Source organism: Vespa crabro, chromosome 23 (genome assembly GCF_910589235.1).
Source record: "Vespa crabro chromosome 23, iyVesCrab1.2, whole genome shotgun sequence".
NCBI classification, from domain to species: Eukaryota; Metazoa; Arthropoda; class Insecta; order Hymenoptera; family Vespidae; genus Vespa; species Vespa crabro.
In genome coordinates, this window is record NC_060977.1 from 2,910,001 (window position 1) to 2,922,500 (window position 12,500).

General features: G+C 28.6%; 2 protein-coding genes across 3 annotated transcripts in view; one reads left to right on the forward strand and one right to left on the reverse strand.

Moving 5' to 3' along the window:
• The window catches only part of LOC124432075, a 59,933-nt gene extending 57,923 nt beyond the window's left edge, over positions 1 to 2,010 (reverse strand). Inside the window, exon 1 of the mRNA XM_046980617.1 lies at positions 781 to 2,010. The gene's annotated coding sequence lies outside the window, so the exon portion shown is untranslated. The remainder of the gene's footprint in view (positions 1 to 780) is intronic.
• Positions 1 to 12,500, forward strand: part of LOC124432071 (midasin) — a 115,549-nt gene that overhangs the window by 70,849 nt on the left and 32,200 nt on the right. The window lies entirely within an intron of this gene.

Genomic DNA, 12,500 nt, shown 5'->3' on the forward strand with positions numbered 1-12,500 from the left:
GGATGAGTGGTCAAATCCCAAACGGGAAAGAAGTAATCTAAAAGATTCAAGTCCGTGAATTCAAAGAAGAAGGAAAAAAAAAAAAATAAAGAAAAAGGAAAAAAGAAAGGAGGGATCGTATATATCTCGTCGACGGGAAGATATCTTTATGCATTCCGATCGAATTCACTAAACGTGTGAACGCAGATGATTCGAAGAGAGAACGAGCGAAAAAGAGAGAGAGAGAGAGAGAGAGAGAGAGAGAGAGAGAGAGAGAGAGAGAAGATATCAACACATAGTATCGAGAAAAATCTTATTCCTCTTTTTTCAAAGTACGACCGTCGGCGAAGTATAAATAAATACGTTTTGAACTGATGGAGCGTAAAATTACGGATCGCGAGAACAAACACTTTATTTATTTTTGTATATGTTATATACTTCTCCTTCAACTTCTCTTTCTCCTTCTCCATAGAAGGTGTATACAAACGTTCTTATTATTCTAATACAGACCACGAATAAGATCGAAGGAACTATATATATTTATATATAAAATAAAATAAAATAAAATAAAATGAAATGAAAAGAAAAGGATAAAGAAGAATAATATTAAAGAAAAATAAATAAAAAGGAATTAAATGAAGAAATAGAAAATCAACTTCAACTCAATTGATTTTGAAGAGAAAAAATGATAGACCAATGGATTGTAAGAAGCAGAAGAAGAAGAAGAAAAGAAAAAGGAATAAGAAAATGAAGACGAAAGAAAGTCGAGAGAAAGATGTTGTTTTGAAATTAAAGAAATACCTCAAAGACCTCGCCGTGGGCTTTCCGTAAGCGTTAACTTATTCCCATCGAGCGATCTCTAAATCCAGACGTGTTAATCAGCGGTCGAGGCTTCATCCCTCGAGATCGTCACGTTCAGAGTACTCGAGGGGGTGTGTCATAGGAGAGGAGTATACCTCGAGAGAGAGACGTTGTCGTCGTTGTCGTTGTTGAGAAAAACAAATGGAGATAGAACTTGAGATGAAGAGAAACGGAGACAGAAAGAGAGAGAGAGAGAGAGAGAGAGAGAGAGAGAGAGAAGAAAAAAAGAAGGAAAAAAGAGAGAGATACAGATAAAAAAGAAAAAGAGAGAGAGAGAGAGAGAGAGAGAAGGATAAGACAAATAAGAAGGAAGACGGTCAGCTTACTTCCGGGTAAAACGTTTTTGGCGGGTAAAAAGGGCTAGTGATAGATGACGTGTATATATATATACATATACATACATATATATATATATATATATATAGCTAGGGTGAAAAACAAAGAGGGTGAAAAGAGAGGTGGGAATTTCTAAGGGTTAAATTCTTCGAAGGGATAACAAGAGCGTAAAGGATTTCGCGGCAGGTCAGTTTATGGCCCGACTCTTCTCAACTGCGATACGATACGATACGACGCGATACGATACTATACGATACGATACGATACGATACGATACGATACGATACGATACGATGGTATAGGATGCGATGCGTTGCAATTCGACGCGACCAACGATCCTCTCTCGTCCTCTCGTTCTCTCGGCTCGCGAGACGAGAGAGCACTGCGTAGTCCTCTGAAAGCAACCCCCTGATTCGAAGCCGAGTCTCTCCCTCCTGCTCCTGGTCCACCGCCCTCCACCCTCATCACCCTCTGTCCCGCCCTTTCTCTCTCTCTCTCTCTCTCTCTCTCACGCACGCTCTCTCTCTCTCTCTCTTTCTTTCTTTCTCTCTCTTTCTCTCTCACTTGCTTGCTTGCTTGCTTGCTTCCTTGCTTCCTCGCTCTTTGCCACAGCATCCCTTGACTGGCTCCAATACTAACGTCATCGCTTTCTACCAACCACCATATTCTCCCACTCTACGATAACTCCTTTAACGATGACACGGCATAGATATCATGACAGTACCGGAAATACGATCAAAATCGGATCGTTCGATCGTTGACGATCGATCAGTCGATCAAAGGATCGTCGAAATTTCATCTACATATTTGTCCCTTTTTCATACTTGTCTCTTTTTATTTTTTTTCTTCTTTTTTCTTTTTATTTTATTATTTTTTTTTTTTTCGAAGAAAAATAAAGAGAGAGAGAGGGGGGGGGGGAAAAAGAGAAGGTTATTTTGAATTTGAAGTATCGAAATATCTCGTTGACAATTCCATCTGTCTTATTTAAAAAGAAATAATAATAATAATAATATTAAGTTATATATTAAGTGTTATAAATATATAATATTAATAATATTTATGTTTTGTTCTTTTCTTTCTTTTTTTCTATTCTCTTTTCTTTTTTGCGATCAATTTTTATTTAAAATGTTTTAAACAAAAAAAAAAAAAAAAAAAAGAAAAAAAAGAAAATACTTACCAAATATTGTATTATCATTTTTCTAACTATATTTTTTTTTTCTTAAAACAAAAAAAAATTATTCTTAAAAGAAAATATTTCTTTTATAAAAAAATTTATTTAAAAAATATATTTCTAAATATATATATATATATATTTTTTTTTTTTCTTAATTTTATAATCATGTAAACTTTTTATGTCAGTATATTTTTACAGGATAGATTTTCTTTTGCGAAATTATAATTTATTTATCCCTTTTTCTCGAGGGAGAGAAAAAAAAAATAAAACGGAAAAAGAAAAGGATGAATTTTTCTATTTGTCTTAATGTTTTACGATATTTGATTGTTGATAAAATCATATTTTGATTGAAGAAGGTTTTATAAGGAAGAAATTACTTTTCGATTGATTATAAATTTTCTTAAGTAAAAAACTTTGATATATTTGTTTATTTGGTCGTGAGAATGAGAAAGAGTATGTGAATTTTTTAAATTAATACAGATCGATATCTTTCTCAATGTTTTTTCGATATTCAATTATTGATAAGATAATTCTTTTTATTTAAGAATGATTTATAAAGAAAGAAATCCCTTTTGGATTGATAATAAATTTTCTTCTCGCTAAATCCTCTTAAATCTTCTTTTTAATCGAGAAATAGAGTTAGACATTTTTCGAATCAATCTTGAATGTTAGGAAAAATCGATTTTTATCGATATTTTCGATCTTCAATTATGGATAATACGATATTCTCTTCTTAAAGAAGGATTTACAAGAAATAGATTTGGATTTCTGATTGATAAATTTTTATATTTAGTGAAATTTAAATGTATTTTTATACCTTTAAAAGAAATCGAACGAATTATAAATCGCCTTTGAGTGTTAAAAAGAAAATCGATTTACTTTAATCATTATAATATTCAATCGTTCGATAAAACAATAATAAATCGATCATAAATTTTTTTTTTTTCTTTTTTTCTTTTTTCCCTCATTAGCACGAATACTCGTTTAGATTTTTATTCAGTGCGATGTTCATTTAAATTTCACGTATTTATTTTTTCTCTGACGAAAAAAAGAAGAAGAAAAAGAAAGAAAGAGAAAAGAAAAACGTAAGAACGATTTTTCAAATCAATTTTGAATATTAAAAAATATTGATTCCCTCTGACATTTTCAATATTTCCTTTTATTTATTTATCTATTTATTTATTTTCTTTTTTTTTTTTTTTTCTTTTACGTAAGATCATTTTTTTGTAAGATCTTATTCAAGATGTTTTCTTTTAAATCACAAATTTTCATTCATGAGAGTATTAATATTTCTTTTTTTGTTTTGTTTTTTTTTTTTTTTTCATATTCACAAAAGAAAGAAAAAAACGTTTTGTGGAACGAATTTTATAGGAATCAATTTATTTCGAATTTTCTTTTCTTTTTTTTTTTTTTTTTTTAATGTTCCATTATCATCGATAATACGATTCTCTTATTTAAGTAGAACACGCAAAAGGAAGATACCGTCCTCACGTAGATCGTAAATTTTCTTTCGCGAACATTAATGCTTCACTTACGTTGTTGTTCTCTTATATAAATGATAGACTACTACTACTACTACTACTACTACTATTATTATTATTACTATTACTAGGTAATAATCAAAATTCAAGATAAATTTGAGAAAATTGAAAGGCTATTGATAAATGTTACATGTTTATAATTGAAACAACGATCGATTTTAATCATTTTGATTTTAACTTTTATGCGTAATAATGAAACGAAAAAAGAAAAAAAGAAAAGAAAAAAAAAAGCATCTTGAAAAAATTTTTATTAACTGTACGTAAATGTTAAATTTTTAATTAGAAATTCTTTTGAAAATTCGATACGGCAAAGAAAAAAAAAAAAAAGGAGTGTAATTATTAATTAAGAATTGATATTCGATAAAAAGAAAAATTTCTCTTTTTAGAAATTCGTTTAAACGAAAAGAAGAAAAAAAGAATGGAAAAAAGGTATATACACACACACATACACACACACACATATATATATATATATATATATAAGAAAAGAGTAACGAGCGTGAAATTATTTAATGAAGTGTGAATTTCAAATGTACACTTGTCTGTGAGTTATCGGAATTAGTCCTTGTTGCATTCGTTGCATTGAAGCGTATTCGAGCGTGTTGCAACAACGAAATGCACTTATTAATAGAAAACGATATGAACATTTTGTGATTAGAAAATGAACATATCATCGATATATACCGATAGCTCTCAATATTTGATTAACTTTTGATTGGCTAACAAATTCTTAAAAAAAAAAAAAAAAAAAAAAAAAAAAGAAAAGAAAAAAGAGAGAGAGAAAAAAAAAGAACTGTTCTACAAATTCGTTCTGCAAATTTATTTATTTTTTTTTTTTTTTTTTTTTTTGTTTTTCTTCCTGAATTTTTTCCTGTTTTCTTTTTCTCTCTTCTTTTACAGCTCGTAATAAATTAAATACTTGGAATGTTTGAACGAAATTTTTAAATGCTGTTATTTGATTTTAACCTATGTACACGCGCGTTTCAATATTCCGTTCGATCAATTTTTGATGCGTTATCTTTAAACGACACGTAAACCGAATGAGAGCTTTGATCGAGTTAATCACATATATTTGAAATCAAACGCGGGATCCAATATTTACCCGATCGTATTCCTATATAAGTGAGACCAAAAAAAAAAAAAAAAAAAAAAGAGAGAGAAAGAAATAAAAAGAAAAAAGGAAAATTATGTTTTTTCCTTTCTTTTTTTCTTCTTCGTCAATAAAAAAAAAAAAAAAAAAAAAAAAAAAAGATTTTACTTCAATGAAATCGGTTTTTACGTATTATGAATATCCAAACTGTTCATTTTACGTACGAATAACGATACCCGATGTATTTGATTTGTTATTTTGGATCAATTATTCATTTCTTTTCTTTTCTTTTCTTTTTTTTTTTTGTTATTTTCATTTATTTTTCTCTTTTTCTTTTCTTTTTTTCTTTTTTTCTTTTTTTTTTTTTTTTTTGCAAATCGGATTATTATTTCTCATCCACAACGCATAAAAATCACATAGATTATTTCTTTTGGAAGTCGGAGTTTCAGTTTCACGAATTTTGTATATCGACAAATTGTATCCTATGGGAATACATATATATGGATCATGAGAAACAACCCTCCCCGTTTTTCTTCCCCTTCCATTTCTCCTACATTCCCCATACTCTTTTGTGATTGAGCAACGTTTGTTCCAGATAGATTGATTTTTTGAATAATTCACGAAATGAATCGTTTCCATTTCCGAGAATGTCGTAAACTTTTCTGTCGCAACGCGTTCTGTCAGAACAATAGAAATAGCATGAGAGTAAGTTCGATCGAATATGGGACATTGTTATTACTTCGATGTTTATACACAGTGACCCAAAAGTTTGTCGATGATTTTTACGAATCAATCGAATTTTATTTTCTTGTTCTTTTCTTTTTTTTTTCTTTCCCTCTCTCTTCTTTTTTCCTTTTTTTTTTTTTTTTTTCTTACCCCTGGAAACCATCGAGGGAATTAATTCTTCTTTTTCTTTCTCTTTTCTCCTTTTTCTTTTCTTTTCTTTTTTTTTTGTGGTTCAGATTTTGTGGTAAAAAAAAAAAAATTATTATATTAAATTGTTACATAATAATGACATTATTATTATATTATTAAAAATTTGATCATTATTAAAGATTAAATTATTATATAGTTTGATAAATCGAAGGAATAAATAAAGGAAAAGAAACAGTCGTTTCGTAAAGTCTCAAGAAGTAAAAAAAAAAAAAAAAATGTAATTGATTTTTTAAATCGTTTGGAAACTTTTCGATTTTCGTCCTTGTACAATTATCCTGTCGATACGAATGTTTCATTGTTCGACAGCCTGTTCCAAACAAAAGGTTGCTTTTTTCGATAATCGGAATCGAAATTTTCATCAGAAAATAAGTATCTCGTATAGTCGCTTTTACTATTTCATTTCTTACGTATTCATTCTCAACACGTACTTTCCTAACTTCCCTTTTCGTAGAATTATCATTCTGTACCTTATATGACGAATCTATCGACGTTCACGATACGAATATTAATTGCTTCTTAAAATATTAGTATATTTCAATATTTTATATCGTTTCCTTTTTTTTTTTTTTTTTTTTTGTTTCATTCTACGAACACTAATGTTCGGACATTTCATTTAAATCATTTGTCTGAGATAAGAGAATAAGAAAAAAATTCAAGTTCAATCGCGAATAAATAAAATATCGAAAAAATGTTGAACGCGTTAAAGTTTACCAATAGGATCAATATATTTTTAAATATTTTTTTTTTTTTCATTGATAATATTGTTTTTTCTTTCTTTTTTTTTTTTTGTTTAATACTAAAGATCGAAGTTTTTTAAAATGATTTTTTTTTTTTTTTAATTTCTTTCGTATTGTACTTTGTGAAGATTAAAAATAAAGTGATTGAAATTTCTCAATGTGATTAAAATTTCATTGAAAAAAATTATATCAATGAATACGCCCGTTTTAATTGTTCTTTTTTTTTTTTTTTTTTTTTTTATTTATTTATTTATTTCCAAAATATAATGAAATAAATACAACAGACGTTAGATCGCACATAGATTCGTGTAAAATTGGTTTTGAGTACTCGATCAACAGATTGATCTAATCGATCCCCCGTTTATTACAACAAATTTTGCGATCATGTTACCTGATATATATCCGAGAAAGTCTATCCTCTATATATCTCAACAAAGTAGGAATGATGAACGACATTTCTGATTGATCTCTAGATTGATCTATCAATGTCACCAAAGATATCTTTTTACAAAGATATCACATCGATGAAATACTACAACATTGTCACGAAGTCAACGAACCGAAGCTTTTTTATTTAGATTGCTTTTCTTAATCCTCTATAAACGTTATATTTTTTTCGAGCTCAAAATGAATAAAAAAATTTCGGACGAAAGTTATTTGTTTTCCCTTATCCTTATTCCCCTTCATTCCCTCCCTTTTTGTCGTCCAATTCCCAATTCCCATTTATCCTAGAATACGATAACATTGTAAGAAGATATAGATTTATTTATGGAATATATTTACATGTAAAAATCCTTAAATTTAAAGAAACAAAATTGATCTTGGAATAATTTAGAGACTTTTCACTAAATAAAAAATAAATAAATAAATAAATAATTGAATAAAAAAATGCGCCAATATTTCCACCTTGAAATAAGATTTCAAAAATAGGATTTAAAAAAAAATAAAGATATATATACATATATATATATACGCATACACTTAAGCATGTGATTTCAAAGTTACAAGGCTTTATAGTGGATTAAAACTTTAATAAAAGTCATAAGATTCGAGAGAGATAGAGAGAATGAGAGAGAGAGAGAGGGGGGGGGGAAATTAATGAAAAGTAAGAAATAATTAAAAAGTAAAAGTTATATCGCGAGTAATGAAAATGGAAAGAAAAGGAAAATGCATTGGAAAAGATCTGACTTGAAAGAAGAAAAATTTATATGAATGACGAGGAGGAGGTTAAGGTGGAGGAGGAGTAGTTGAAGGAGGAGAATAGTTTACGGCTTGTTTTCATTCTCTTCTCTAACCAAAAGAAATCCATTCGTATTTTTCAACAGTTGAATTCGGTCGTAAGTACAAGCCGGTTAGTTTAATGGTTAATAGTATTCACCGGTTAAAGTTCGTATTTTTCTATAATACAATAAAATAAAAAAAGAAAAAATTCGTATTATTTATACTTAAAATTTTTTTTTTGCAATCGAATTCGACGAAATGTAACGTGAAAAAGAATGCGAATGTAACAGTAACACGTGTGTGTACCTCTAAATATCTCTCTTTTTCTTCATCTGATTCCTATTGAAAAATTCTATGCATGTTAAATGACGTCAATGCAGTGACATCTAAATTTCCAAATTCAACGTTCGTTAAATTATTACATAGGTCTTTTTGTTTTTCTTTTTGGTTTTGGTTTCTTTTTTTTCCTGCTTTCATGTATCCTCTATGTTTGCGTTAGATAGACGTAATTTAAGGGTATTAACGAAAGAAAAAAATATTTTAATCGCGTTAATTACTAACAATTTGCGGTTTGATTATGTGAACTTTTTATTTTCTTTGTTGTTTTTTTTTTTTTTTTTTTTTTAAATACTTCTCTGATATTCTTTTTTTTTTCAAAAACGAAAGCATAATAGGTATTTCTTTTTTTATATGAGTAAAGTTTAATCTAACAGCTATCGATAACGAATTCTTCTTTATTTTTTATTTAGAGAAAGTTTTAAAGTTTTGAAAGACGTTATTAGGCGATTACATCGATTTACATCGACTTTATTAAAGGAGATATTAAAGACAAAACCAAAAAAAAAAAAAAAAAAGAAGGAAAATTTTAAAGACCAAATGTATACTTTTTTAATAAGGGTGGAGTATAATGTATAAAGTTATATAATGAATTCTCTTGTATCTTCGTATAAAAAAAAAAAAAAAAAAAAAGGAAGAAAAGACAGTGGAAGGATTTAGCTGATTATAGATACTTTTATATCAACTTTAATAATAATAATAATAATAACAATAATAATAATAATAACAATAATAATAATAATAAAAAAGGTAGAAAAGAAAGAAAGAAAGAGACAAACAAATTCATCTTAAACTAAAACTATGTATGCTAGTAAGAGTAAGAAAGATGAAAAAAAAAAAAAGTCTTATGTAAAATATATGACAATAAATTTTCCTACAAGTTTCATCCACAAAGAGTTATGAAACTAGATCACTATATAGTTGCCAATCAGCGTATAGGGGGAAAAAAAATTGAAAAAGAAAAAATAATTAAAAAGAAAACGAAACAACAAAAAATGTATTAGAAAAAAAAAAGACGAATAGGAAGAGACATGCACGATTAAAAAAAAAAAAAAAAAAAAAAAACAGAGAGAGAGAGAGAGAAAAAAGTCGGGTGTCACTGGAGTTATAAAAAGTTACTTTAAAAACTAACCAGCTCGAACTAGTAATATACCCTTGAAAACTCTATAGTAATTTTCGCGATGACCATAATCGTCATTCTAAAGTTCAACTAAAAGTTTAAGATTTCGCGATATCTCGAACATGAACGAAAGAATACTTTCGTAAGAAGAGTTTGTGGGTTGATGACGCTACCCGATAACCTTTTCTTGTGGTAAGATAAAATAAAATTGATGTGTCTTTACCCTTCATACCTTTTTCCGCCCCTTTCGAATTCCCCCGTTTCCCGCTCCGCTCCTCCCATATCCCCTCCAATACCTCTCGATTCCTAGCTCCCAATACCACCCCCTATCCCACCACGTCCTATCTATACCCTCTATCTCTTCTTTTGGACATCGATATCGTTTCTTCTTTATAGCGGACAAACCTTTTTCGTCGCGTGGCACGTTTTCACGCATGCCAACCAATGGCACATTGTTCTGGCTGGTCCAAAGCACTATGCCAAGATTCATTGCTTTCCGATAGGCACGAAAATGTACCACCTGGGACATCATCGATCGAGATATCGATCGTAATGCTCCTACCACAGTCACAGTTATTTACAACGCTAATCTTTCCGGTACCCTTTGAGAGTTTGAGAATTTTTTGATCCCCAAACGAAACTCTTTTTTTCTCTCGATCTTTTCTTTCTTTTTTCTTTTTTCTTTTTTTTTTTTTTTTTTTTATTTATTTACGTTTCTTTTTTCTTCTTTTTTTTTTTTTTTTTTATTTATTTACGTTTCTTTTTTCTTCTTTTTTCTTCTTTTTTCTTCTTCTTCTTTTTCGTAGTATCTTTATCTTTATCTTTATTTTTATTTTTATCCTTATCTTTATCTTTATTTTTATGACAATCGTCTCTCGAAAGAACGATAAAGGATATGTTACGTCAAAACAGACAGGGAGGAGATAGGAAAGGGTGCAACTTTTCTGTCACGAGTCACATTGTCGACAACGAGTATAAATATAATTTCTTGTCTCTGTTTTGTTTTTTTTTTCTTTTTTTTTTCTTTTCTTTTTTTTTTTTTTTTTTTTCTATAATTTTATCATAAATTTATAATAATTTTCTAATTTGTTGTTTATCGATACGTAATATCGATACTGATCGTATATAATATGATTGTATATGACAGAATGATTTTGACTTTCAAATAAAAATAATCAAAAAATATTGCATATTCTTCGAAGCTTCCGAAATAATAATAATGATAATAATAATAATAATAATAATCGGTAGATTTGAAAATGAATTTCCAATTTTGTCATTATAAAAAGATTAAGAAAAAAAGAAGGAGCAAAAAAAAAAAAAGAAAAAAAGAAGAAAATAATTCCATGTAAACCGTGCGACGCGCAAATTGTTTCATTTGAGCTGAAAATTGCTCCGTGGGGGTGTCCTCCTTCTCCTACATCTGTCTTGTACGTGCACGACTAGAAGGGTTAAACGTTAAAGAAACCATCAAAATCGTAACTAACCCCCTAAGTGTGTTAAAAAAAAAAAAAAAGAAAAAAAAAAACAAATGATCCCACTGGGATCTTGAAGCCTTTTTTATATCATCCCTTATAATTCATTCTCAATGTAGTCGGAGAACGTCAGACTTTATTTCTATATATAATCTTTCGAATAAAATTCCAAGGATAAAATTCAAAGAACTTTCTCGCTGATGGTTGAAGAGCAGAGGGGGTAAGAGGGAAGGAGGAAAGGGAACATACTGGATTCTGTTTTCTTAGCCTGTGAAACAACATCGATCCCTGCGGCGGTGTGCCAACGTCCATCTATTCCATTAGATATATATATATATATATATATATATATATATATATATATATATATGTGTATATATATATGTTTATATATATATATATATATATATATATATATATATATATATTTTCGTTGCCTTACGCTTTTGTTCGAAACCCACAGCCGGACATACTAAAAGTTTCTCTCAAAATTCTCCTGCTGACTCCTCCTCCTCCTGCCCGCACACCTTTTTTTTCTTCGTTTCCTTTCTTTACTCTCTCTCTCTCTCTCTCTCTCTCTCTCTCTCTCTTTTTCTCTATTTTCTTTTTTCTTTTTTTATTCTATTTTACTTTATTTTATTTTGTTTCTACTTCTTATTTTCTTCTTTTTTTTCTTGTATTTATTTATCTTTTTTTTTTTTTTTTTTTTTTTTTTGAGAAAGAAAAAATAAAAAGTAAGGGAGAGAAAGAGAGAGTGAGAGAGAGAGAGAAATATTGACGAGGGAAAATAAGAGAAGCCGTCAAAGTTTCAACAGATTCCACTAGATGAAAAATGTCAGCTCTCCTGGGGGATCTTAACTCATCTTCGATCTTTTTGCTGACTCAAGCATATCGGATCGTTCATTCCTTTCCTTTTTTTTCTTTTTTCTTTTTTTTTTTTTTTTTTTTTTTTTTTTTTTTTTTTTTTGTTTAAGATTTCTCAATATTTTTTGCATTCCAATATGAGAGAGAGAGAGAGAGAGAGAGAGAGAGAGAGAGAGAAATAACTTGTTTAATTATTCGATTGATGATAAGTCGGCTGGCTCATCGATAAGTATTGATATATATATATATATATTTTTTTGTTTTTAGTTAAAAATAATTTAAAAATAATAAAAGTTGATTTTTAAAATACGATTATGCCCGTATCGAACAAAACATTTTTTTTCTTTCTTTTACTTTTAATAAAATATCATATATTGAATTGATTCGCATAAATAAATGTAATGTATAAATTTCTTATTTATTTATCGATTCAATTCAACATTATTCGTATTAATGTGATATCATCGTAATAGAGACTCCTCTTATTTGAGAAGATTTTCAACGGGAAATAGAGTCTCAGATCGATTTAACAAGAAATTTTCCGTTCGCTCGTCATTTTCATTTTTTCTTTTTTCTTTCTTTTTCTTTTTCTCACATTCGCTATACGGTAAGCCATTTGAAAAGATCCCTTGGGTGAGGATATTGCTTTTTTTATTTTTTCTTTTTTTTTTTTGGGATTGAATAACTATAAAAAGAAAAAAAAAATAAAAAGAAGTAAAGAAGAATTCCGATCAGATATGAAGAAAGTTTTATATTATTTTTACATTTATATAATAATAATTAACGCGTTAAACAGAGAGAATGTTTAAACGAATACGATTAATCCTGTT